This window comes from Cygnus olor, chromosome 1 (genome assembly GCF_009769625.2).
Source record: "Cygnus olor isolate bCygOlo1 chromosome 1, bCygOlo1.pri.v2, whole genome shotgun sequence".
NCBI classification, from domain to species: domain Eukaryota; kingdom Metazoa; phylum Chordata; class Aves; order Anseriformes; family Anatidae; genus Cygnus; species Cygnus olor.
In genome coordinates, this window is record NC_049169.1 from 24,028,320 (window position 1) to 24,035,134 (window position 6,815).

A 6,815-nucleotide genomic window follows, 5' to 3' on the forward strand; every position below is an offset into this window, starting at 1 on the left:
ATACAATCATTAGGGTTCGAAAAGACCTCCAAGATCATCTGGTCCAACCATCCCCCTACTACCAATGTCACCCACTAAACCATGTCCCTAAGCACCACGTCCAACCTTTCCTTAAAGACCCCCAGGGACAGTGACTCCACCACCTCCCTGGGCAATCCGTTCCAATGCCTGACTGCTCTTTCTGATGCATCTGCTCACCAATTCTTGAGGCTACTGGAAGTAATAAAGTCCCTTCCTTACATCTACTGTGGTCTCAATGGCTGAGGAACTCAAGAGGAAGAGCTGGCCATTAGGATGCAGCATCTGCTTGTGGAAACTCAGCACTCATTGCAGAAGCACAAGGACCATAGGAGGCTCAAGGAATATTCCTCTCAAAGATTTCATGCAGATTCTCATAGCATGGGCAGTTATGTCTAGTTGCAGCCAAGAACCACACCTGTATGCATGTGTCCCTCATTTCTAGTTCTGGATCCACACCAAGGCTCCTTTGTACAAAGACAGCTCAGCCCAGGTGACCCACTATGGTCTCACACTGAAACAGGGGAAGGGAACAAGAGAGAGAGGAGCTTTCCAGTTCCCCAAAACCACCAGCACAAACACAACTTTTGCAGATGTTCACCATGGTTCTTTTTCCCTCCTACACAGGTCCTTAAATATGCACTTGCTGTACCTTCCTAAACACATCTTTTTTTTTTTTAATATGAACAATATGTGACTCAGTGATAATGATACAACTAAGGAGATAAATAGTGAAGTTACAAAGACTGCTGAAGACATTAAGGTAGTACAGACAATTCCCCCTGTCAAGTGGTGCAGAGACACCTCTTGGTCCCTGGTGAGAGGTGAAATGGCAGAGGACATTTAGTGTAGACAACCTAAGACATGTGCATGAGTATTAAAAGGATGAGCTTTGAAACAATGACTTCCAAGCAACAACATCTGGTTTTTGTTACCGTACTAGATAGCTTCATGAAAAGTTAGATTTCCTCATCTTTAGAGGACCATTTTCCCAGAGAGGAATAAATTTGATTGTCACTACATGTAGTCATAAGGACCATTTTGTAAAATAATTTGTTATAAGAGGTTCAGGCGTTTACAGTATTACAACCATACTTCAATAGTTTTGTATTTATTTAAATTGATATTGTAAGATAAAATTAACATAAATTGTTTTGTTGGAGTGTTTCCTGCACTTGATCAATCCCTTGTCAGGTTGCTTGTAAAAACTATAGAAAAGCCCTGAGGGTACCATAATTATGTTTCATAAGACGGTAATTACATGTGCATAACTTTAAGCAGGAGAAATCTTTAGGGATATCTTCATTTTATGGACAGTGGTATCACAAGTAGCGCTATAGAAATTTAAATAATTAAATGTTTGAATTTGCTCCTGTTTGTATTTGCTCCCACTAACTGGTCATCATGATTTCTCTCTAAATCTAAAAGAGGGTAGATTTAGATTAGATGTAAGGAAGAAATTCTTCACTCAGAGGGTGGTGAGGCACTGGAACAGGCTTCCCAGAGAAGCTGTGGGTGCCCCATCCATGGAGGTGTTCAAGGCCAGGTTGGATGGGGCTTTGAGCAAACTGGTGTGGCGGGAGGTGTCCCTGCCCATGGCAGGGGGTTGGAACTGGGTGGTCTTTAAGGTCCCTTCCAACCCAAACCATTCTGTGATTCTATGATTCTATATTTTTATATTTTAGACACGTACAGAACTTTCAGAGGAATCCTACTTACAAATGATTAACATTTTGGACCAAAATGTAAGAAATAAACCAAGTTTTCCTTTTAAATAATAATTCTTAAATACTTATTATTATTATTATTATTATTATTATTATTATTATTATTATTGGGGGGGTAATTAACTTGTGACAAGAGCAGGTACTACATCATTACAATCCAAATGAGCTTCCCTCCTCAGCAGCTGCATAACAGGACAAGATGACCTCACAAGTCCCTGCCAACCTGAGTTACTCAATGGTGCTGTGGTCACTGCCTGAGAGTCAGCCTGCAGCCAAGTATAACTGCCAGATCCTCTTCTGCCCTGCCAATATTCCCTAATGGGAATTATTTAACCCCAGTGGTTAAATACACTCTTTGCAGAAGGGGAATGACTGGCTAACGTTCTCATTTTCCACTCTTCCCTGTGAGAAAATGAAGAACCACAGTCCAATCCCACCCCTGTAACTGGAGTCTGAAACTGGTCTAAGTCTTATTTCAGTCTAACTCCGTTTACTTCAGCTGCGTTTTACACTAGAATGAGTGTGAAATGTATCGTGCCCTCTATTTTTTATTGCCATGCCTACAGAAAAAGTGCTCCAGAGCGGCCAACACAATGGGGGGCAGCATCTTAAAAAGCAAACCGCTTACATCCATACCCTACTCCTAAGCTGGAAAATAAACATTTCAAGGCTGACATGAATGAAAACAGGAATAGTGAGAATCATGAGGGCTCTGGCAGAGCTGAAAAGGATCCCTGAACAATTCATGTTGTCTGGGCTCTGTGCCTTTCAAGTCCTGCAATACAGAATTTTTTGTACTACTTACTAACTGATAAAGAAAGGAAAGGCAAAAAGTCACAGAAAATGAATTAAAATATTCCTTTGACTGCAGTTTTATTCCATTTAATTGAACTACTGCACAAAAACAAAATATTAGTGTTATTAGCCAGTTAAGTGATTAAAGGCTATATTTATGTAATAACATTTACAAGGCTTCAGCATAACAAAACTCATTCAACACAGAGTTTGTCCTGCTTAACATAAACTCTATTATGAAACACTTTACTTATTAATTCATTTGACCTGCATCACCACAATAAATGGAGAGCTGTGCCTGTCTATATGTAATGAGTCTCTGCAGCAAAGGCCTTCACGCAATGAAAACTTGTAACATGGGGTGTCAGTGCATTAAAAAGTAATAAAAACTAAAGCAGAAAAAGCAACCCAGCCAGTCTCAGAAGAGTGTGTTGTTGCTCTTTATAGAATTATACTATTGTTTTGATATGTGAGCACACACAGACATACTGTCTAAAATATATAAAATAGATTTGTCCTACAACACTAGATTAATGGGCAAATAAAGGCTAAACATTAATTTCCAGCAAAGTGAATCAACAGAGAGCAGAAGACAAAGCTCAGTCTCTCCAGGAAGAGCATGATGCATTAAGAAATTAAACGTGAACTACATAGAAAGCCTTCTGGTGAAGGAGAAGGGTAGAGGCATCCATTCCCTGGATAGCTTAACCACTTTAGAGACTGAAAACTAATTTCTAAACTCACTTCCATCATTGTAAACTCAAAGAAACACCTCTGATTTCAGTGGAGTTGTTACAGACATTTAGCATTTTTACTGACATGTACCTATCCTTGAACTCTCCGTCTAAAAAAAATAAAAATCATTCTCTTTCCTAAACCCTCAATATTATTGTCCAGTTTTCAGTGCAGGAGTTTTGAATAAGATCAGTATTTTATCTCTTGATATTCTTTTTAATGTTCCAGGCTACCAGATAGCTTCTGTAATGTTCTGTGTGGATACCTCCATAAACTGTCCTCATTCTGAATTCATTGAACAGGTGTTACTTTTATACGCCTGCAGATGGTAAGGCTGCCAGAAAGGACATCAAAGCAAACCTAAATAGCACTTCTGATAATATAGTGCCGATTCCTCAGTCAGTGTATAGCTATCATCAGTAACTTCAAAATGGGCAGACTCCAAATGGTGAAGTGGACTTAGGTGGAGTTGTGGAGATAGAGAGTTAGGAGGAATAGTCCAGGAAGTCTCACACTTTCTACAGAAATGAAAGATTTTATTTTATTTTATTTTCTAACACAGGAAGGAGTCCTTATCAAGCCCTCATAACAAACTTTCAAGAAAAAATACACTTGTATAGAAAGTTGGTTTTTTTTTAATATATTTTTGGTAAACAGAACTGTTTGGGAATCTTTGTTGTTTCATTTTTCTGTTTTGCAAATGTTGTGCTCTAATAGTCATATAATTTCATAATTATTGTTTGATATGGATCAAGGGAGACAAGTCAAAACTCCGACTTGAGAGGAACAACAAAGCCGTAAAAGCAAAGCAAATTATAAAAATTCAATACGTAAATCAAGGACAAGATATGCAGAACACCATCAGCTATTGATTTAATTTATTAGACTCACGTGCTGAGATATTTAGACATTTTTTATTTTTACAATATGCCACCTGATATGGATATCAGGTTCATGCATCAAAAAGTAATAAAATGTTATTTTTTTTAAGGACTAATATTTCTCCAGTCCTAACTGTAGGAAAATTTTTCATTGCCTTAATGATCAGATCCATCTAGTGCCTTTCGTCCCAAAATACAACGACAGTATTAACAGGGCGGTGGGGTTACACAGCCCTGCTTCTCCCCCATTATTAGTCACAAGGCAGTGACACAGCTAACAGATAGATGCCATTTTTTGCTGTTGGCAACACCTTTGTGTCAGAGATCAATCCGTCTGTCTGCATCAAGGTCTGAATCAGAATACAGCTTTGGTTTCTGTACAAATGAACAACTATGGGGATTAAAGCACATAAAGAGCAAGGTCATAGCCACTGAAACTACAGGCAGATTTTGGGGGAGAGAATACATATATTTATTCAAATTTAGGCTAGTCAGGTTACGTGATAATTTTTCTTCCTTCAGATGTTTTTAGCAATGAAGTATAAATAACTCCAATCCTCAGCTCAGTCATATTATCAGGCCTGGATCCAAATGTATGTCTGTCTATTCATTAATCCATAGTAATCACTTTTATGAACTGTGCATCAAAGTTGGCCGTAAACATTTTACTCTGCCTGAATGACTCTTAGCATACTAACACTGTAAGGAAATTGCCTGAGCAAAATCATAAGGTGCAGTGTGGCCATTCACAGCAGTTACAGTTTGTCATGAAAACACCGGTTTAGAATTCCCAGTTGATTGTTAGTTACATCAAAATGTTATTAATTACTCTAGAGTTTCCATGGAAGCTGAGAGAAGAATAACCTCTTGATTTCTGAAGTTACTGGCTCCTCACCTGTCATGTACTAGATATCTGGAAGAACTAGATTAAGGATTCTAATCAAATCTCATTTTTCAGGCAAATAACCTAAGTCATAGAGGTATATGATGAAACGAACCCTCCTCATTAGTTGATAATGAACATGAAATAAAGAAAATGCTAGCTTAATTCTGATTGAACTCTTAGGTCCTGAAAACCGCTTTGTTATTCATGAATTCCAGTTAGCAGCAACTCCAGATCACTACCCTGACCTGAACACACCTGCAAACAGATGAATAGGCAGACAGATTTGTGCAAGCGCTCACATTCAAGGCCAATTTACATTTATGAGCAAGTCCTGAATATACACAGATATAAAGTCTTGGAAAGTGAGTTCTGTACTCCTGTACTTGTTTGTTTACTATACAAATGCATCCCCAACCACGTTAAGCTAGAAAGCATGTTATTTTCATAGGCAAGAAAAAGGGCATACAAAGTGAAATAAAACATTATTATCTCATTTTTTTCAGAGTATGTAATAACGAATAAAGTGTTTAGTAGCTTATCTTAGGTTACATTGCAAGCCTGTGGTGCAGGCAGGAAATGAAACCAGGCCTGCCTCACTCCCATTTCTCACCACAAGATCACCCTCCACCTTTAAGTCTGCGTATCTGAAATCAAAGACATACACATTCGTTCAGACTAAATCAGGGAATGTTTGTGCAGTTCTGTTCTTGCAAGTAGTAAACCTTTAACTTAATCTGTAGTTGAACAGGCAAGGTTTCCAGGAGGCAAGCCAATGCCAGGGCACTAGCTCACTACAGAATATGGATGAGAACACCACTGATGAAATTTTTAACGCATTTTCTATAGTATCATCTCTATGGTCCATAAAGTTTTCTCTTTGAATGCAATAAATCCTATAAGATCACAACCAGAAATAGTAAGGAAGCAAGGAAAGTAAGCAATAAAGAATATAGCAGAAATAGAAAGACCAGCAGACCACTTGGTTTTACAGAGCAGAAGAACAAGAATTACCTAATTAGACGTAAGGCCACAGGTCTGTAACATGAAGTTATGTTGACAGGTTATTGGCCAATGCAAACTCTTGCTGAACAAGCCTCTGCTGTGGGCCAGACACCCTGTTACACATTTCTGCTCAAGTAAAGATGCTACATCAGAAATAATTAGAATTTTAAAAGAAGCTTCTACTTAAACTCCAGAGATGCATTGGAGGACCCTGCCTGGCTGCTCTCTTTCCTTTCAGAGAGAACCAGGGTGCGCAGAATAGTGATGATGATCAGGTTTGCTCTGGTGTAAAGTCTGCAGGTGGCCACAGTAGGTGTAGGTGCTAGGACAGAGGGCATCTGCCTTACAGTTTGCAGCTGCTAAGACTCAGATCTTCCACGACTCCTGGATTTTGAAACGCGTCCCTTCTCAGCACCAAGATATTTTTTTTAATGTTTAGTTGCTACTAATGTTTGTGAGAAACACTTCCAATATCTGCAAAGAAAACATACCAGGAAAAATAGTTTCTCCCTCAGTGTAAGACACCCCACAGTAAAATAAATGAACTTCTGTCTAAATGCAAAACAAAATTACAAATGTAACATATCTGTGTTGTTATGGCTTAGAATAATTGTGCGAACTACAGTCGCTAGCAAAACAAATATACTTTGAGATTGCACAATATAACGGATTACAGAGCACACACCACTGAGTTAAAGAGTTGGTGCTGCAGAAGTATTTTATGAATGGAGAATACGCATAGGCAGTTTGCACTAAGAAACCATTCCAGTG